This window comes from Lithobates pipiens, unplaced genomic scaffold (genome assembly GCF_037356315.1).
Source record: "Lithobates pipiens isolate NorthernLeopardFrog02 unplaced genomic scaffold, aLitPip1_a1.2 Scaffold_23, whole genome shotgun sequence".
Taxonomy (NCBI): Eukaryota; Metazoa; Chordata; class Amphibia; order Anura; family Ranidae; genus Lithobates; species Lithobates pipiens.
Genome location: NW_027507785.1, coordinates 234,395,491 through 234,415,188, shown reverse-complemented (window position 1 = coordinate 234,415,188; position 19,698 = coordinate 234,395,491). Strand labels below are relative to the sequence as shown.

The 19,698-nt window shown below is 42.9% G+C and overlaps 1 long non-coding RNA gene across 1 annotated transcript in view; it reads right to left on the bottom strand.

Moving 5' to 3' along the window:
- Positions 1 to 810: 810 nt before the first annotated feature.
- LOC143927025 (uncharacterized) overlaps positions 811 to 19,698 on the bottom strand; it is a 105,148-nt gene continuing 86,260 nt past the window's right edge. The window contains exons 3-5 of the long non-coding RNA XR_013262213.1: positions 10,963 to 11,041; positions 10,302 to 10,405; positions 811 to 941 (exon numbers count right to left, since the gene is read on the bottom strand). This is a non-coding gene — a long non-coding RNA (uncharacterized LOC143927025). The remainder of the gene's footprint in view (positions 942 to 10,301; positions 10,406 to 10,962; positions 11,042 to 19,698) is intronic.

The window sequence follows — 19,698 nt, the reverse complement described above, 5'->3', positions numbered from 1 at the left end:
AATAAATTTACTAAGATATTTCTACATGAAACATTCTTAGCACAGAAAGTCTTAGCTAGAGTCTGGATGAGACCTGACCCCTTGGAGCTCACACACTGTATAGTGGATGTTAACACTGTTCTACCCTACAAGACACTTATATACTCACATAGAAGGTGCACTTCAAAATACGAAAAAATATGGGACAGATGGATTAAGGCACCTGAAACATGTCTATAAGTGAATAATGGGCACAATAGGATATAAAGATCCATATGTTTCCAGATTAAGGGTACATAATGAGAAGGGGAGATAACCAAGCCGGCATGGTACACTCATTGGAAAACTATTTACTATTACTGACTAATACTGATGGTGGAGGAAGCACACTGTGTCAAAACTAACAGCATATGAAATGCTATGATGGGATGACTGTTGCAATACTGTACGACATTATTGATAATTGTCTCAAAAATGTTATTGCTGTATACCCTTTATCTTTTGCGCAATAAAAGAGTATTTTAAGGAAAAATATATATATATTTCACAACTAATATTCATGTAGAGGCTAACCAGCCAGTCTCCCTATAATGTTGGATTTGCTAATTCATTCAAAGCCAATTAAATTTGCCGTCAACCAAGAAAATTAATTATTTTGCCTTCTTACTGTGACCACATAGAAAAGGTGTAAGATTGTTTTATTAGAGTAGATCAGATCATATAAAGCATCTGAAGGTTAAACAAAACTGAAACAATTGTGATTGTGCTAAACACATAAACAACACAAATCGCACAATTAAAAAAAAAACAGAAGGAAAGAAAGCATGTGTGAATGAATGGATATAAAAACTGAAGGTTGGGTACCCCTTCTTCATGTCAAAGTGTTTGTTATTGATTTTACTTATTAAAAAATTCCATCAAATATGCCAATAAATGTCTGGGTTTCCTCATCTGGACTGTCACTGAAAGATAATAAAAAAATCAAATAAACAGGAAAGAAAATTGGATTTAATCACATCATAAACATATCCACAACTATTAGTAAAAAAAAAGAAAAATGCACAAATAATCAATATCATACCTAACCATAACTTTCACAAATTTGGCACAATAATAATAAAAATAATGATTATACTGTTAGGAAGCTGAGAGGAACAGAGCAAATAACCAACTATAGAGATAAAAAAAAAAAATTATTCCAAAACTTTAAATAATAATTTGTACTTAAAGTGGTTGTAAAGCCACCTGTTTAGGTACATACAATCCCCTCTGTTTAATAATGGCATGTGCCCCAGTGTCTGTGCTGTATAAAGAATTTGACGATTTCTGGAGGGCGTGGTTTGACCTCAGAGGAAGATGGCTGCTTAACCTGTGAGCCCCCGTCAGCAAAGGATTCCTTCTATCATCAACGGAGGTAACCCACTCGATTTACAGCCACAAACCATGGGCACATCCTCCCGCAGCTCCCCCGCCTCACGCTTCCGCTCCCCTTGGGACACCAGCGGCATCCTGAGCCAGAGTATCCAGGCACTGTTCAGGTCACAGAGCGGCAGCATGGCGGAATCCTCTCAGGTCCCAATCCCCCCCCCCCCGCGGATTTGTCATCAGTCGGAGCACCAAACACCTGCTCCACTCCCGATAATGGAGATGTGATCCTGATGCCACAACATCAGCCCAGCCTGAACGATCTCCACTCTGTAGCCACAGACATAAAGGATACACTGACCGCAGCTATCACAGATCTTCGGATTGATATTCAGTCAATTTCAGGCAGAATGCAGGAGGTGAGTAAAAGTGGCGGCACACCAGACCACAGTAATCTGCCATTTGCATCAATTAACAGACACATACACCTTGCAGCTTAGAGATCTAAACCGCCACATGGAATATCTCGACAATTGTGGCAGGTGTCACAATCTCAGATTGAGAGGCCTTCCAGAATCAATCGATGCAGAGCAATTACAACCAACGGCCTGTTTAATAATCTCCTGGACAGACTACCATCTACCCCAATTTGGATGGAACGTATACATCGAGCCCTTCATCCACGAGGCAGGGAGTCGGATCCACCCAGAGACGTAGTCTGTTGTATAACAGATAACAAACGGAAAGAAGAAATCTTAAGGAAGGCGTGCAACCTCACCCAACTATCATTCAGTGGTACTGAGATTAAATTGTTCCAAGACCTGTAAAACATCACGCTCCAGCACCGCCGAGAACCTCGCTCCCTCCTGGATATTCTTCGCACAAAAGGAATCAAATACAGGTGGAAATTCCCCTTCTGCCTGTCAGCTACCACACAGGGCCACAATGCCGTCCTCAGGGTTCCGGAAGATCTGCAGCATTTCTGATAGACCCCTAGATATACTACTGGTGGACGTACTCGAGTGGTATGCTGAATTTCACCCGTCCACTGTGAAACTGGTGCGATCCAGAGCTGAACCCATGGAAACCCAAGAACAAAGATTCAACCAACAACGGTCTCCATCCGAAGCCCAGGCTCATCTCTCCACTTCAGGTCAGCAGTATGACACCAGTCCAACAAAGGCACCACAATCCCGTAGAGCTTACTGTGAACACTGAATGGATCCACTTTGGGCTTCTGAGTTCAGATAAGTACAGGTTCCTCTGTTTGTAAGTTGCCCTGTTACCCCAATAAATTAAAGGGGGGGTGTGTGTGCGCTCACTTTCAAAAAACAAAAAATGCCAAACAATATTCTAAATAATGACTCAGTGTGAGTAAATGTGGAATATGTGAAACAGCACAACAAATAAATATGTGAACATATAAATAAAATAAAATGAGTGGATTACTACAGACAAAAGATGAATAGTGACTAAGTGCAAAATGAAATAGAAATTGCTGCATCCATACACGATGCATAGACCGTATGCATAAACTATTAGAAATAAAATCACATAAGTGAATTATAGCAGCAAACAGTGAAATACAATATGGTACGGACCATATATGTGAAACACAAGTGCTATCAGTGCATCAGGTTAAAGTGTCCCAAAAAGATGCAAACATGCAACTCAAAAAATCGCAGCAGCAAAATCAAATTAAAGTGCAGTGTGCCAAAACAGGGGACGTTCCTCTGGTAGGTGATCCGTGCCAGTGGTGCTAGCGCTGGGTAATTACCTCCCCGCTGCAAGATAAGCAGCGTAAAATCACACGAGACAACCAGGTAACAGAGGGTAATCCAGGGGGTAGCTGTACAGCAGAATCTTGGGAATGGCACAAATGTCTCCAATCTCCTCGTATATGGTCACCGGGCTCAGAGGAATAAATCAAAAGGTACCGCCATAGTGTAGTAGTTTAAAACGCTATTTTATTAAACAAAAAATATCTACTCTACTCTACTAGTTGAAGTCCTATTGTTGACGTAACGCGTAGGAACCGGAAGTGACGTCTACATCCGGGCAAGACGCTCGGCGATCTGCTGTGCCTGTGTTTTCATTTGTCTGTGAGTAGATATTTTTTGTTTAATAAAATAGCGTTTTAAACTACTACACTATGGCGGTCACTATTCATCTTTTGTCTGTAGTAATCCACTCATTTTATTTTATTTATATGTTCACATATTTATTTGTTGTGCTGTTTCACATATTCCACATTTACTCACACTGAGTCATTATTTAGAATATTGTTTGGCATTTTTTGTTTTTTGAAAGTGAGCGCACACACACCCCCCCTTTAATTTATCTTATACATTGAGAGTTCACTCATACAGTGATTGCTGCTGCTTTCCATTTACCTTCCCCAAATTTTTTCCATAGAGCGCGGAAGCTCATTGATATACCTGTTACCCCAATACCGCTCCGCCCATCCATGTAAACTTGCAGCATAAAATCGCTGCCCACTATCGCCCCGTGCCTCTGCTGTCCAAAGATCTCCGCCATACATGGATGTAATTGCTCACTATTTTTTTATGGCTGTGGCCTTGTGGGATCTCTCTGCACTCTACCTCTGCTCCCTATTACTAGACTCTCCTTCCCATGCAATCTATTCCAAACTGAGAGTTTCCTACATGAACCCCACACACCTACAAAGCTGACCAAACTAACTGCTGTGCCCCCTGGCTGATTCCCTTACGATTCACCACCCGGGGCTAATGTGATCAAGAATCGGCTTCCTATATGAACTCAGGACCCCACAGCATGGTCCTAGTGATCAAGATATGCAAACGCCAATGGAAGAAAAATTGATCCTCCTCCCTCTTTATTTTTTTTTGGTACTACACTAGAGGATAAAAACAGCCTCATAAGATGATTGATGAGTCCTCCTCTCTCACTTATGTCTGTAAGCACAATCCAGCAACTCACAATACTCGAAAAGCATTTTCCCTATTTGCAACCCACCTCTACATTAACTGTAAGATACCTGTAAGATCTACATGCATATATACGAAACTAACAATCTGAAATATCTAGGTGTTGCAAAGCCTCATAGGGATCGCATACACATGTACAATTAGCCATATTTGGTTCCATTCTTACCGCTTACATAAGACAGACATTGAGCTCTTGTTATTTAAATGAATAACCCGCAGGGACCTTTACAGACTGTCTTAAAGCCCCTATGATCACCCCCCTCTGCGATGCAGGGTTGGAATAGTACAGAAAAGTACATCTCTATCAGGCTGGCTGCACGCCCACAAGTATACTTCCCATGCAGAAAAAGCTATTATCCTACCTTCCACCTATACTCTACCCCACTGTTTTTCTGGCCCTTACGCTCACTCTTCACAGACATATACACCCAGTTAAACCCCTAACTCATAACATAAAACCTTGGGTTATGCGGGTTGAGCTGCAATGGTTATGCATTTGCATGCAAGTTTAGTCTAGACCACCAGTTAAACTAAAGAAAACCTGAAACAGTCAGAGGAGCTATCAGTGGTCTCATTCACCCTGAGACACACCCAACTTCTAAATTAACAGGGTTCACATCCTCCCCGCAGGAGATCTATTCAACCTGACAGCTTACCACTGGTCGCAGATACCTTGCTATCCTCCCACTGCTTCTGTCCACCAATAGAATATGCCAGAGTGATACCCATATCCAAACCCTGTTGTGCCAATCATATTAATACACATGTATGGTGTTATACAAGGCTCTAAACACGGAAAAACATAGGAAAGTTTTCACAGATTGGTTCATATGTTTAAATTTTGTTTTGATGCAACGGGATTAAGAACCAATCAATCCTGGTATTGGGTTTATAGTTGTATTTAATCACTTTCTTTCTCCAGTCGTTTATTGAAACCCGTATTATTGATGTTCTGTTTAGACCCAACTTTCGATCTAGTATTCAATGTGTTACAACTTGACACAGCAAAAAACCATGGACAGGTTCGCAACTCACATTTGACCTACTTGTTTCAGGCCCCGACACCCATAACGTTTAGATACCCCACTCCCATTTTGACAACATGCTGCCCATTTTACGGATACACTCTCCTCCTCTACCTCGACCAACTCTACCACCAAACCTCCTCAGACATATACCACATTTTTATTGATTAAAGGACCTATTTTCCACAGTCTCAAAACCTCCTCCCACACAGTGGTGATCACTACAAGCCTCACTCTAACGTTCTCATTATCTAAGACATTGCCCCTGACACCATCCGGGCAAACCCTATTACCAGTGTACATTTCACCCAGACCAGCGAGCAGGTCCTCGCAAGCCACCGGACTCACCCTCATTCTATAACATACCCTGGCCTTACTACTCACCCTTCTACAGATAACCCCTCTTGTGCTCCTCTCTCTCTCACTACCCCTCCCCCCCTTTCCTCCTACCCCACATTACTTTCAACTGTCCTAACTTACATTCCCCCATCAGAAACTATCACTCTTGCTCCTCCTCCAGCGTGAACCAAGTACCACCTAGTAACTCAGCTGTCCGAACAGTAGATAAAACTCCTCCCATAAAATGGCCTCAGCTTCTACATCCAAACATACCAAATTCCCCCTAAAAATCACCTCCCTGAACGCACATGGCCTTAACATCTCAGAAAAACGCTCCCAATTGCTGCTCTCAATGCATAAAAATAAAGCAGACATTATCTTCCTACAGGAAACACACTTTAAAACAGATACCATACCAAAATTATTCAACTTCCGCTACCCAACAGCCATTCAAGCACCCAATTACATATCAAAGTCTAAGGGGGTTTCTATCCTTTTTATTAAACATTGTCCATTCCAAGTATTGGACTCCTATCCTGATAAGGAAGGTCGCTTCCTTTTTGTAAAGGGCCCCCTACACGTGAAACCAGTTACTCTAACAAACATCTATGCACCTAATATGAAACAAGACCCTTTCTTTCGATCCATGACACAATTGCTCTTGGCGTTCCAAAAAGGTATTCTAAATTTAGGTGGCGACTTCAACGTCCCCCTGAATCCCCTACACCAGTGGTCATCAACCCTGTCCTCGGGGCCCACTAACAGGCCAGGTTTGCAAGATAACTGAAATACATCACAGGTGATATCATTTGCTGCTCGGTGATTGCAGTATAGTCTGAATCTCCCCAAGGTAATACATAAAACCTGGCCTGTTAGTGGGCCCTGACGACAGGGTTGATGACCACTGCCCTACGCAATACCTCGACAGGAACTTCCCATCGAGGTGCCTTACAAATCACTGCAAGAAATCAAACACAACTACAGAAACTCACACTGCATGACACCTAGCCCACGTTACATCCAAACGTAAAAGACTACACATTCTACTCAGCAACTCACAATCGCTATTCCTGACTTGATTACCTATTCATTTCACAAAGAGATTTACAGATGCTAAAGACAGCCTCCATAGACCTCATTTTTCTGTTGGATCATCATCCTATTTATATGTCCATAGAATACTCGGACACTCCGACCTGACCTTCGATCTGGCGGCTAGACCCCTCCCTGCTCACAGACCAAACAGCGGTCTCCAAGGTGCACAAATGCCTCCTTCAATACTTTCAAGAGAATGACTCTCTCGAAACATCACCAATCATATTGGGAAACACACAAATGCGTCATAAGAGGGGAACTGATCGCCACCTCCGCAAAACGTAGATGAGAAAGCGGATTGGTTCCGGCGCATAAACAAAGTTGAGGAAATGGAAGCCCTGGTACATTAAGCCAACGAGACATCTTCCAAGTTTCGGAAAATATATATACTCCCAAATACTGACCCATTAAAGGTAGTTCACTGTTTTTTATCAGATCGGAGGAGGAGGAGGAGGAGGAGGAGGAGGAAGGACCCTCACCCATCTCACTCCTCTCTTCCACTTTGACTTTCCTCTCTCTCTACTACTGTAGGACTCCCTACATATTCTCTTTTCCCCAGAGAGCATTTACCTAACCATATACTACTTCACCTCCCCAACCATACCCACGGTCCCCCTTTATGACCCCCCCCCCCCCCACCTCATATGAAACACTTCCCACTACCAGCCATACCCTCCAAAGTATGTAGAAAAAAAATTCTCATTATCTTGCCCGCGCATTTTAAGCGTGAACTAGACCTTCCAGACACTGCTTTCTCCGTACTGGTTGCTAGAGGTTCGGTGGCCCCATCCTTATGGATCAAAGACAATTTTTGAGACTCCAGGCTGAGTGTCTCTGCTACCACCACATGCTAGACAAACCACACTGGAATATACGCTCATAACACATCCACAAACAATAAACACATCCCCCATTGCGATTGGGTTTAGAACCAAGCTCCTAGACGACACAGACTTACCGACCCAAACATTACAGTATGCAATTCAAGTTTCAAGTTAACTATGATGATCATTCTTCAGTACACCTCATTTTAAACATGAGGGAAAGAAGCAGCATTAGACCTGCTTACTACTGTTGTAACGAGAGAACATTGAAATCTCAACGTAACTTTGACATGTAATCATCAAGTATGTTCAACTGTTCTTGACAATCCCTCTCAGAAGTTAAAAACTGCCTGTTTGTATCCATCTGAAAAAAAATTTTTACTGTTATTGTAACTAAACAGACCTTTGTATCGCTTAATTTTCTATAAAAAAAAAACTTGTTTGTAAAAAAAAAAAAATCACAATTTCTACCTTATTTCACAGCAGCTGCTGATGCTCACTGCTCTCTTCTCCTGAACTGACAGCTACAGCTGGGAGGGCTGAGAACTCCCGCTGATGTCAGCTGGGGAGGAGGGGAGGAGAGGAGGAGAGAAGCAAGCAGTCATGTGAACACAGAGAGGTGCTGTGAAATAAGGTAAAAATCATATTTTTTATACAGCACAGACACTGAGGCACATTTCGTTAACAAACAGTATGAAAATATAACAAATTTGATAGCAGCAGGAGATGAAGGGGCAGGAAGCAGAGCGGCACTGTCACAAGCTGACAGGCGCGGGGGGGGGGGGGGGAGAACAGAGGAGAGCTGCGAATGACGGAGGCATGTATACTGACCATAGTGTCAGGGCTCAGCAGCCATGATAAACCGTAGTTAGTTTACAGGGGGAGGGCAGGACCTTAAGAGAACAGGATCTTTTTTTAAGGGTAACAAATGCTTTAACTGTGGTAAAAAAGAATCATTGTCATCCTTGGTCTCCCTCCCCTAGTCACACTGTAGCTTACCACAAAGGCATCTATTCAGTCTGGATTGCACTCCTACAATACCAAGTTTCCCCTGCAACCTCAACTATCTTCTCACTACCCATCAGCTTCCTCAAACCATTTACAGAAAACCTATCAATTGACAATTGGATACAGTTGAGACTTTCTCCGAAAAGCCAACTATTTGAGGGAGAAACCATGAGCACTTTTTCAACATTGCAACAGCACTATGATCCTCCTTCTAAAGATTTTTATTAATATCTGCGCCTTTGCCATACAGAGGACTTTATTCCGAAAGAGGGGATCTTAGTCCTTTGCTAGTTCCTGTTCTACTCTGACCAGCACAAATGGACTAAAGGGTTCTCCTTCTTCTACCACACTCTGATCTGTTCAAAACCCACGAGCATAACTCACTCTATGCAGAAGTGGGAACAAGATCTTCCACAAACCTTCTATTCTTCTCAAGGGATCATGATGGGCCTGCTCCAAACTCTGCTTTTTGGGTCTGCGTTTCTTTAATATCCACTGTGACTAATTCCAAAATTCAGCCAGATCCTGCTTTGGCCCTACTTTTTTTAGTTTTATCGCACACTGTCTAATCGCGACCAGGAAGACGGCAGTTGTGGCGTGGAAACAAAAAGATCCTCCAGACCTCACCCTCTTCCTGCACAGCCTACACTCGCAATCTCAATTTATATTGGCAAATGGGAGTCCTTTTGGTTTGGCTGGAGAGCATGGTCCCAACAAAGATGCTGCACTGTCTTATGGTAGCATTATGTGATAAGCTCCCCACTACCATGTATTCACCTACCAACATCATTCAATCCTTTAAATCATGAACTTAGACTTTAAATTATTTTAATAGACTCATAACTGGATAAAAGTGGTTGTAGAGTCTCAGCTTTAAACTGCCATAATATTTTCTGTTTCAGGGAAATAGTAATGCTACTGTCTTTATTTTTATGTTCTAATAGCTCTAAAAAAAATTTTTTTGGAGCACAGCTTCTGTGCTGTCATGTGTTTTTTTCCCTCTCATTTCCGAGCACAGGGACTCCAGTGGGATGGGCTGGTATTCCTCTCTGATGTATGTAATTATATCAGCAGAGGAACTCTACATTTTGACCTTTTGTTGATTGGCCGAACCATTTTGCATGCTGATTAGCTGAACATGTTAAAAAGAAAAAAAAGGGACGCAGCTGCAGGGGGAATAGCATTGCTCAAGCAAAGCAGGCGGTGGAGGAAGGGAGGGGGAGGAGATCACCTCACACACAGACTATGGAAATGACAGGGAGAGAAGGAGGGGGCCAGAGGGAGATGCAGAGACACTGAGGAGAGAACAGGATGGTGGAGGCACATATTCTGACCACACTATCATGGATCAGCAGTCATGATTAGCATGGTCAGTTTAAACAAGGGAACGCAGGAACATACAGGATTAACCAGGTATTGTGGAACATGGAAAGGGCCAATTGACACTGCAGAAGCACTGTGCTATATATATCATGCATTAAAGGGAGGGGAGCATTTTTTTTTATTAGTCTAACAACCACTTTAATTGTTTTTTTTAATGTTTTTTTATAATATCCGATGAGATTCCAGGTTCAGTTTTTTCTGTAACCAAAATATGAAAAAGAAACAATTTTCAGGAAAGACAAGCAAGTTTAGAATAACAATGGTTTCATGTGGTTACCACTTAACGAGACAAAATAATTTCTACATAACCTTACTTTCCATGGCCTGTAGCATGACTGATGAAAAAGTCTCCAGATTGACACCTGGTATAAACACCACTGGCACAATTTCTGTTCTTCAGATATTGATCAGAATCATCCTGTCATAAATTGTATTTTATAAAAATTAGCTCAGGAGACCCAATAAACAGTTTTAGTTTGTATTAAAAGAGCAACTCCACTTTTTTTTGTGAAAAAAACCTTCCCCTCTGGGTGGTCCATGTACATTGCAGGGTTTTTAACAAACTTTGTGGCAGAGTCCTATCTTTTGTTATTCAGAAGAATCTGTATGGAAGTGCTTTTAAAATGATCAGGGTCTGCATCCCTTTAGATGGGAAATGACATTTTTGTGCAGAGGACATTCAAAACTGAATTTGTATCTAAGTGCAGACTTCTGGAAAAATTGGTAAGCCAAACACTCAAGCAGGACATGACATATCTGGGGGGCATTGTGTACAGAACGCCTCAAGGTAGCCATATTGCATTGCATTTTACAGAAAATGACAGCGCTGCAGGTTGAAAAGGAAAAGTGATTTTTAATAACATTAAAATACAATATGACGTGTCACAATTATATACGCTATATTATTATTATTTTCTTTTGCTCATTTTTTCCCACGAAAATTGAGTTATCCTTTAAACAATAAAATAAACTTACGGAACTTTTTGGTTTGTAGTTAGAGATTCCCTTATTCCCTAAATCTGCATGATGTTGTATAGTATATTCTGTATTCTTTCTGAAAAAAAAAAAAAAAAAGCTTCAAAACTTAGAAATTCTATAATTATATTACAGTCTTTAAAACCCAGTTTAGACATACTTTATAAAAGAAAATAAACAAAGTTGTTTGTTAGGTATGAAACTACTGTGCATCTTATTTACTTTTCCTCTAAAATATTTATGAAGTAATTGCCATGTCCATTATTCATATTTCCCTTTTTGCCAGGGGAAGCCTAAGTCCAGCTCTGATGCTGAAACTCAACAGCAGACCTAGTAGCTACACATTACTTTTAACCACTTCAGCCCTGGAAGATTTGGCTGCTCAATTACAAGAGCGCTCTTTACAATTTGGCACTGCGCTGCTTTAACTGGTAATTGCGCGGTCATGCAATGCTGTACCCAAATGAAATTTGTATATTTTTCCCCCACAAATAGAGCTTTCTTTTGATGGTATTTGATTGCGTCTGCGATTTTTATTTTTTGCGATATAAACGGAAATTTTGAAAAAAAAAATATTTTCTACTTTTTGTTATATAAAAATCCAATAAACTCAATTTTAGTCATACATTTAGGTCAAAATGTATTCAGACACATGTCTTTGGTAAAAAAAATGTCAACACGTGTATATTTATTGGTTTGCACAAAAGTTATAGCGTCTACAAACTAGGATGTATTTTCTGGAATTTATGGCTTTTAGTTTATGACTTCCTTTCTCATTTCTCGAGCTACTAAAATGGCAGGGCAGTACAACCCCCCCCCCCCCCCATGACCCCATTTTGTAAAGTAGACACCCCAATGAAATTGCTGAGAGGCATGTTGAGCCCATTGAATATTTTATTTTTTTGTCACAAGTGATTGAGAAATGACAAAAAAAACTAAAAAAATTACACAAAGTTATCACTAAATGATATATTGCTCACAAATGCCATGGTTATATGTGGAATTACACCCCAAAATACATTCTGCTGCTTCTCCTTAGTTTTGGGATACCACATGTGTAAGACTTTTTGGGAGCCTAGCCGCAAACAGGACCCCAAAAACCAAGCACCTGCTTCAGGATTTCTAAGGGCGTACATTTTTGATTTCACTCCTCACTACCTATGACAGTTTTGAAGGCCATAAAATGCCAAGATAGCACAAAACTCCCCAAATGACCCCATTTTGAGAGACACCCCAAGCTATTTGCTGAGAGGCAGGTTGAGTCCGTGGAACATTTTATATTTTGCCACAAGTTGCGGGCAGTGATGGCTGGTGAAGTTTTTGGATGGGGGGGCGCCAGACCCCGCCCACCATTTTTGGCCACTCCCACTTCTCATAAACCACGCCCCTTATATTATCCACCCAATCCGTCCCCTGTATTTCACTTCCTTCCACCCATAGTTTAAAAAATTCTACAGGTTGCATCTTTAACGTTATAGAGGAGGTCTAGGGCTAGAATTATTGATAGCAGTCTAATGATCGCAGCGATACCTCACATGTGTGGTTTGACCACCGTTTTCATATGCGGCCGGGCGCAGTACTCATGTATGCGTTCGCTTATGCACGCGAGATCGTCGGGACTGGGTGCTTTAAAAAACATTTTTTTTTCTTAATTATTATATTTATTTTTTCACAGTTTTTTTTTAAATTGTGTCACTTTTATTCCTATTACAAGGAATGTAAACATTCCTTGTTATAGAAAAAAGCATGACAGGTTCTCTTAAATATGAGATCTGGGTCAAAAAGTCCTCAGACCTCATATTTACACTAAAATGCAAAAAAGGTTTATAAAAATGTCTTTGCCAGCAAATTAACTGTGAGTAACAACAAGCAACAGAGCAGACCATTACTTTGCACTTTGCTGAATAAGAATACCGCATGGCATGATGTGATCCTCCTGCAAGAAGCATTAAATTATATTGTTTCTTTTACATATTGCTTATTGCTCTAATAATAATTCCTGCACAGCACACAACAGAGTGGTCTAGTAAAGGCTTAGGCCGGCTGGGGTGCATTTGGCAATTAATTCAATTAATAATTTACATTTTTTCCCAGAGACAGCAATTATGCCACTCACCTCACTGTTTTGCAGCTCCGCTCGGGCTGAGGAACGGAGCTGCCGACGTCACTTCCAGGTTTCGTGAATCAGCCGAAAGGCGGAAGTGACCTGCCTGTCTTTGAATGACAATGCTCCCGCCCGTAGAATCACAGTGATTTTACGGGCGGAAGCTAGTCGGCGTTCTACAGTGCGCCGCAAGGCGGGTTTTTAACCCGCAAATGAAGCGTCATGGATGCAATCTTGTGACTGCATCGATGTGGCGCTTCTCATAGTGCACTGCGACCGGCGCCACAGTACACTATGTTAAATAGTTAAATTACTTTTTTTTTTATGTCTTAAAGGGCCTTTTTTTTAAACTTTTTTTTACACTATAGGAGGGGGGGTAGTGACAGGTACTTTTTTAGAAAAAATTGGGGTATATTAGACCCTAGATCTCTCCTCTGCCCTCAAAGCATCTGACCGCACCAAGATTGGATCGGCACTGTTTATATCTGGCGAAACCAAAGTCATTAAATGCTCATTGCTTCTGTTTTTCTAGGACATAGAGAAGATTGGAGCCATTCTGGTCTCCGATCAGCTCTATGGTAAGCTGGCGGAACCACTGGCTGCATTCTCGGGTTCCCTGTTGGGACAGGAGAGCCAGGGAAAACCATGGAGGTTGGTGGGGGGGTGGTCATTTCCTCCCACTGCTTGTAAAAGCAGTCTAGAGGCCAATTAGCTGCTAGGATTGCTTTTATATGAAAGCCAACCACTGGCTGAAAAGAATGATACCATGATGATTGATCGGTGGGTATGTCCTTCATTAGAATACCACCCTTCAACCACCAACCTCTAATGATGGACATACATGCACCATTTTTGCTTTTTTAACTGTGGTGGTAAAATCACCTTAGAAAGCGCTGGAGTTGCTGATTTTGGTATTTTTTTTTTTTTGTTTATTTCTTTATTTGACATATTACAAGTTATAACAGACCAAGTTACAGTATCAGTATATATTTTACAGTTTTGTTTCCTTATACCGCTATTATGTCCTATTCTCGTTTTCCTATTTATTTCAATTGATCCGTGCAAAACAACTTTTTATATTTTTCTTCCTTGCCACTATCATATATACTACCTAACCATACTTTAGACACAAGTATTTACAAACATATACACACAGACATAGACACAAAAAAAAGAAAAAAAAGAAAAAAAGAAAAAGATTTTGGTATTGTGAGAGCAAACACTGTTGCTGTCATGATAAATATATCAGTGCTGCAGCTGGATGGCGTACCTGAAAAGCAAACAATGGTAACGATGAAACATTAACTCAATAAAACAATTAGATTTTTTAACGCAATCCTAAAAAATATATGCCAAAGCATGGGGTCAATCCGCCCCTAATGTTAGGAGCAAATCACTCCTCCACCCCTGCCCCCATGCTTCGGCATATATGCTCTTTTTTTTAACTGTGGTGGTGAAATCACCTCCTACAGTGCTGGAGTCATGGCTTTACGTATTGTGGGAGCAAACACTGTTGCTGTCTGAATAAATAAACCCATGCTGCAGCTGAATGGAGTACCTGCTAAGCAAATGATGGTTAACAAAAAAACAAAGTAACATTACAGTATAACAGTAAGACTTACCATACCTGCAAAGCAAATAATAAAACATAGTAAAAAAAAAATTACAGTTCTAAAATACAGTAACAATCAGTGTTGGTCATCTTACTTTAAAAAAGTAATTAGTTAAGTTACAAATTACTTCTCCCAAAAAGTAATTGCATTAGTAACTCAATTACCACATTGGAAAATGGGATTTTTATATACAGCTTACCTGTAAAATCCTTTTCTTGAGAGTACATCACGGGACACAGGAGCTTCATTACATAGTGGGTTATATAGGCACCTCTGGTGATTGGACACTGGTTGACCCCAATTAAGGAGAATTCCTCCCCTATTTATCCCCTTCCCATCTGGGAGGCACCTCAGTTTTGTAGCAAAGCAATAAGAAACCACGTAAAACCCAAGAGGGGCGGGAGCCCTGTGTCCCGTGATGTACTCTCAAGAAAAGGATTTTACAGGTAAGCTGTATATAAAAATCCCATTTTCTTGATCATACATCACGGGACACAGGAGCTTCATTACATAGTGGGATGTCCCATAGCAATGCTCAGATTGAGGGGAGGGAGACACAGATCATAAATATAGACCGCCAGGGATCGGAGGACCTAAACTGCAGCCTGCAGTACACTGCGCCCGAAGGCGATATCCTCTTGCCCTCTGATATCCACCTGATAGAATCTGGTGAATGTGTGGACTGATGACCAAGTCGCAGCCTTACAGATCTGAGCCAGGGAGGCCTGGTGATGCACTGCCCAAGAAGCACTAACAGCCCTAGTAGAGTGCGCCTTCACCCGAAAAGGAGGAATCTTCCCCTTTAAACCATAGGCCTGAGAAATAACTTGCCTGATCCACCTTGAGAGAGTGGATTTTGACGCCGCCTGGCCCTTTCTAGGGCCTTCCAGCAGGATAAACAAACAATTAGTTTTCCTTATCTGAGACGTTGCTTGAAGATACATACTGATTGCTCTAACCACATCCAAAGTGTGTAAAGATTCTTCTTCTGTGGACTGAGGGTCCGGAAAAAAGAATGGTAGGATTACATCCTGATTCAAATGGAAACCCGAAACCACCTTAGGTAGAAAGGACCTGTTGGGACGCATGACCACCCGGTCCTTATGTATAATTAAATACGGCTCTTTACTGGAAAGAGCTGCCAACTCTGATACTCTTCTAGCCGTAGATATGGCTACTAAGAAGACCAGCTTTTTAGTCAGGAGAACTAAAGAAGCCAGATGCAAAGGTTCAAATGGTTGCCCCTGTAAGGCCGAGAGAACCAAATTCAGATCCCATGGGCATACTGGAGGTTTAACTGGTGGTTTTGTCCGCATAGCCCCCTGGATAAAAGCCCGTACTAGGGAATGTGATGCAAGCGGCTTTTGAAAAAATACTGACAGGGCCGAAATCTGCACTTTGATAGTGCTCATGGCCAAATTCATCTCTAGGCCTGACTGGAGAAAGGCCAAGATTCTGTTAATGATATATTTTCTAGGATGCCATTTCCTGAGTTCACACCAGGAAACATATGTCCTCCAGATTTTGTAATAAATAAGCCTGGAGGCCGGCTTTCTGGCATTGACCAGAGTAGAAAGGACTGGCCCCGAAAGGCCACGGTCTCTCAGAATGTGGGTCTCAGCAGCCAAACCGTCAAATTCAGACTGCGTAAAGCAGGATGGTAGATTGGACCCTGTGAGAGCAGATCTGGCCGGAGAGGGAGGGTCCATGGCCTGCCTACTGCCAACTTCATGATTTCTGCATACCATGGTCGCCTGGGCCAAGCCGAGGCCACCAAAAGAACCGACTTTGTCTCCCTCTTGACTCTTCCCAGGAACCGCGACAGAAGCGGGCTCGGGGGGAAGGCATAGATCAGATTGTACTGATCCCAGGGAACTGTCAGAGCATCTGACCCCTGAGCAAGTGCATCTCTTGTCCTTGATACAAACTTGTCCAGTTTCCTGTTGAACCTGGATGCAAACAGATCTACGTCTGGAGTACCCCACTTGTGACATATGTTCTGAAACACGTCGGGGTGCAGAGCCCATTCTCCCGGGCACAACTGCTGGCGGCTGAGAAAATCCGCCTGCCAATTCTCCACTCCTGGGATGAAGACTGCAGAAAGACACGGAACAGGCTTTTCTGCCCAGACAAGTATGCGATTCACCTCTTTTTGGGCCACCAGACTTCTGGTACCGCCCTGGTGATTGATATAAGCCACTGCGGTGGCATTGTCGGACTGAACCCGAACTGGGAAACCTCACAGTCTGTAAGACCACTTTATGAGAGCCATGTAAACTGCCCGGATCTCCAAGATGTTTATGGGCAGTAGATTCTCGGTCGCAGACCATTTCCCCTGCGAGCATGTTTCCTCCAATACAGCTCCCCAGCCTGTCAGGCTGGCATCTGTTGTGATAATCTTCCATGAGAGAGGAAGAAAAGTTTTGCCCTTCAGCAAATTCTTGGTTTGTAACCACCAGACAAGACTCTTGCGTGTCCCTGGGGATAGACGCATAGGAAGATCCAGAGATTGGGGCTTCCTGTTCCAAGCCGCAAGGATGCATCCTTGCAGAGGCCTTGAGTGGAACTGGGCGAATGGGACGGCCTCGAAGGAGGCGACCATCTTCCCTAACAGTCTCATGCACAACCGAATGGAGGAAGATCTTCTGCCCAGAATCAGGCGCACCAGATCCCCAATGGCCAAGGCTTTTAGCCTTGGGAGAAACACCCTGCTCTGAGCGGTGTCGATGATCATACCTAGGTATTCCAACCTGGTAGTCGGTTGTAGGGACGACTTTTCTAGGTTTATGATCCAACCTAGGCGTTCTAGATGTTCTAGCGTTTTGGTGACGCTGCGATTTAGGAACGCTGCAGTTTTCTCCATGAGAAGCAAGTCGTCTAGATAAGCCATGACGGCTATGCCCTGAGCTCTTAAGTTTGCTAAGAGAGGGTCCAGAATCTTTGTGAAGACTCGAGGGGATGTAGCAAGCCCGAACGGCAAGGCCACAAATTGAAAATGGCGCCGCTCTACCGCGAACCTTAGAAATTTTTGGTGTGCGGGAAAAATTGGCACATGGAGATATGCATCCTTGATATCTATTGATGCCATGAATTCTCCCCCTTGCAGGGAGGAGACTACAGTGCGGATTTACTGCATTCGGAAGGACCGGATGTTTAAAAACCGGTTCAGATCCTTCAGATCCAGGATAGGTCTGACACTTCCATTTGGCTTTGGAACGGTGAAGAGATTTGAGTAAAACCCTGAACCCTGATCTTTCGGGTTCACTTCTACTATCACACCCTGGGATAGTAACTGATCTAAGGCCAGAAATAGCGGTTTTTGCTTTACTGGATCCCTGGGGATCCTTGACCTTAGGAAACGAGAAGGTGGAATCTCCTGAAACTCTAGCTTGTAGCCCAGAGATACTGAAGAGATCACCCACTTGTCCTGGATCTCTTCCCGCCAGGCGCCTGCAAACTGCAGGAGCCTTCCCCCCACTCTGCCGAGCGGGGGCGCCCCTTCACAAGGAAGTTTTTGGGCTCTGCTTGGCAGGCTTTCGCCCCCAAGTCTTTTTCTGTCCCTGGGCTCGGCCTTGAGCCTTTCTAGTAGAGGAGGACTGAGAAGGCCGTCGCCACTGTTTAGAGCTTGATGCTTCGGGAGAGAGAGCACGCCTGAATGAAGGACGCTTGCTCTTTTTGACTGGAAGGAGAGTAGATTTACCCCCTGAAATTTTTTGGACGAACTTATCTAATTCTTCTCCAAACAAACGCTCCCCTTTAAACGGGAACCCAGCCAAATGCTTCTTGCATGACAGCTCAGCTGCCCAATTCTTTAGCGATAGGGCCCTTCGCATGTGAACCAACATGAGAGACAAACGTGATGCTTGTTGGACGGAATCCAAAATCGCATCAATTATGAAACACAGAATGTGAGGCAATTCTGTATAATTTTCTACTTCCTCACTGGGAAGGAGCCCAAGCATCTGTTTAACCTGTTCCTTGAGGAACTGACACAACCCCACGGCTGCGACTGTAGGTTGCACCACAGTGCCAGCCATGGAAAAGGAGGCTTTTAATAAGGTTTCCAGCTTTTTATCAGCTGGATCCTTGAATACCTGCGCATTGTCCAATGGACAAGTTAGGTTCTTATTCACACAAGAAACAGCCGCATCGACAGATGGGACCCCCCACTTCTTGGTGAAACTTTCCTCCACAGGATAATGCATAGAAAACCTTTTAGGAGGAGCAAACAGTTTATCGGGATGTCCCCAATCCTCATACATCAATTTATCCATTAAGGGATGAATTGGGAAGGAATAGGCAGTCTGTGGGGCTTTCCTGACTCCCAGGGAAGAAACAGAGGACGTAGCGACTTCAGCAGCAGGCATTCTGAATGTGGTACGCACCAATTCAGTATAATACTGCACCTGTTTTCTGAGCGCCTGGGAGGAGGGGACTATCTCCTCTTCCTCTGACTCATCCGACTGCTTATGATCCCTATCCCAAGATAGGGATCCTTCCTCATTTTCAGAAGATTCATCTGAGAGAGGGATTTCAGCAGAGGGAGGGGATCTACCCCTTTTCCTGCTATCTTTTAGGGAAGCAGAAATAAAATTCATGATTCTCCCTTCAAAACCCTCCAATGTAGCCCTAAGGGAGTCCTCAGTGACATAAACCGGGGCTGCAACATTAGGAGAGGCTGCAAAACCCAACAGGGGCACTGACTCGTCCTGAGAGGCTGGCTCCAGTCTTGCAGGGGGGGATGGTAACTTACAGGCACTTTTGGAACCCCTGGACCTAGGCGGTGATTTACCAGTGCCTTTGCTACCTCCCGCTGAGACCCTCTTATGAGGAGACATAGTACTAGGCTACAAAGCAGAGGTACTAGTACAAGTGCAATCACTGTTGTGCTTAAAGTCTCACAATAATATATATGCTTAAATTGCACAACCTGATGCTGAGTAGGTGTCTAAGGTTTTCCTGGATCCAATCCCCACGGATGCTTACTGCCCACAGCTCCTGTGTCTCCGATTACAGCCC